Genomic DNA, 2,633 nt, shown 5'->3' with positions numbered 1-2,633 from the left:
GGTGTTGGTCAGCAGTAGGCACAGCTGCCCTGTTTCAATACAGAAGTGCGATCGACACTACCTGTGTCCAAATTGAAGAGAGCTTTACATCAGGCCGTGGGCGAGCTCCTCGTGTTATATGGGCCCATAAATCATCCAGACCATGGATCAAGCCGCAACGATGCCAATAACGAGCCAGGACATAGTGAAGCCTCTCTACATCTGTCAACTGTTCCCCCTATGAAAGCCGGAGAGACCTTCGACAACTGCAAGGGGAACCAGACTAAGACAGAGGCTGATCGCTGAAATCAGAGCGGTTGATTCTCCATTTCGCGCATGGGTTTCAGGAGCCTCATCTAATAGCCTGCTTAGCCAACGATTCGAGACACCTCCACCTGGTGGCAAATCTAAGTCGACAGAGATCGCCTCTTTGAAGAATGCCTTGTTTTCAGCTTCTGCCTGTCTCATTACTGGAGTTCTGGTCACGAACATGCATGGGTACTGCGGAGCTGTCATGTTGGCTATCGTATTCAAGATTGACATGAGCGCATATGGAACGCCGGTCAAGCCAAACGCAGCGTAACCGTACTGCTCAATTTGGTCTCCTCATGAGCGGTATATGATTATAGTAGCCCATATGGCTTGTGCAAGACTGACACACAGCTTGAGTAGGTTATGCGACGAGGCAAGCGTCGCTCCGCCAATCTCAAAATTCTGGCCGAGAACTTCTGGATTCTCACACGAATGGTCGAAGGCGAGTCTCACTGAAGCTGTAGACGGTACCAGGGCCAAGTAGTAAGTCACATGAAGCCAGTACTCTCCATGAACTTGAGTGTCTGGTGCAATTGGCCATCTTGCAGCTGCGTCTTCAAGAGCATTGAAGACGAGCCGTTCTATGTTGATTGTGCACAATCGCACAATGACGGCTATTTTTGGAAGCTAGAAGATAGCCCTGTACTACAAGTGGCGACAAATTAGAGCTGCAATTGCATCATATATTTGGGGGGTTTCCTCTGGTCGCGGGCTTCGTGACTGATGATAATATTAATGCCGCAGAATCTGATGGTACCGGCATGAAAATAAATCACTAGTACTGATGAGGGAAGGATCCGTAGCGCCAGCGTTGCCACTGTGGCGCGGCCTTTCCAATAAGGATTAGATGTCACTGAAGACTGAGCCAAATTTGTGCACTTGCCAGCTAGAATGATGAAGTTGAAAATTACAGAGAGAGCACTACAATATCACGAGATAGACATCATTGCAGTTCAAGATGAAATTTACCCACATCAAAATCTATCTCTGTCGTGGAGGCGGATAGACGCGAAGTAGTGGCTAGTAGAGAACAAGTAATTTGAAGAGACACACTTGATAACAGAGAATGACTCCTAAGCTACGACACACAGACACAACTGAGACTCCTAAGCAAGTTAAACTCAATCCACAGAATCAGACACCTCCCACCTCCACGACGGTCGAGCTAGTCTTAAAGTCGTCGCCCTCGCCCGGACCTGGAAGCTGACCAACCACGACGGTCATATCTTGGAACCATGTGAACACCCCAGGATGGCCGGCCATGTACCAGTTCCAAAGCTGGCTGCCGTGACCATGAACTCCTAGGGCTGGGGCTATGACGAGCTCGACAGGCTGGCCCTCAAACACAGGCTTCAGCTTCGATTTGTCGCAACAAAGAAAGAGATCCTCCAAAATCATTCTCGGCTGGCCTAAATCATTTGCATTGAAACCCGTACTATATGGGAATCCAGAAGGCTGGAGCCCAGTGTCCCACTTGAGGCTCGTCTTGAACCGCCCTTTCATGATATCCAACTCGAACATCTCAGCCCAGTCATTTACTGCCTTTAGTACTACTTTCAGGTTAACACCTGTGTTCTCAATCAGGTGGCCCAGCTCGTTGCGGACTAGCTGGGCCGCATATCCACGCGGAATCGTAGAGGGACCGCTGCAGACATCATAAGCAAGGTCTGCGGAAAGTGCCCTCCAGATGTAGTACTTGACAGCTCGCTTGCGAAAGGGTCTGGTGTCCGAATCTGCTACAGGAAAGGGTAGGTGTTAGCGAAATCCATGCGTTAATCAGCTGAAGCAAATCAAAGTAATGGCTCTTACTCTGAAAGATGTCCATGAGCTGACCAGCCAGATGCCAGGGCATCATCGTGTCTTTAAACCCTTGCCATTTGGTAGAAGGGTTTGCCGAGAAGATGTTGTCATCAAGAATGTGCCACACCCATGCTTGGAAGAGAGCTTGCCGCCCACGCTGGCTTTCCATGAATTGCTCAGCTCTAGGCGCCCAGGCTTTGACCTTGCTCTGCTCGTCTGGACTCAGCTGCGCCCAAGTCACTGTGGGGAAAAACCCCGCTGCAAAGTCATGGATCGCCGTCTGGAGGCATCCGTAACTCTCAAGCACTTCGCCAGGAGAATAGAGCTCCGGGCCGATGGCAAGAATGTAATCTCGCAGGTGCCGGACGGACAGATCGATATCGCTTTGGGGCCTATTGGCCTCCTTGAGAAGGTCGTATTCGAAGCTACATACTCCCTCAACCACTTCCCCAATCTTGCTGAGCCACGAGGAGCTCTCTGCTGGTTTGGCTACCACTTCCCCCATCTCGGTGGGACATGAGGAGCTCTCTGCTGGTTTGGCT

The sequence above is a fragment of the Phaeoacremonium minimum genome (genome assembly GCF_000392275.1).
Source record: "Phaeoacremonium minimum UCRPA7 unplaced genomic scaffold PA7_03_scaffold_154, whole genome shotgun sequence".
Taxonomy (NCBI): Eukaryota; Fungi; Ascomycota; class Sordariomycetes; order Togniniales; family Togniniaceae; genus Phaeoacremonium; species Phaeoacremonium minimum.
Note: the sequence above shows the minus strand (reverse complement) of the source record.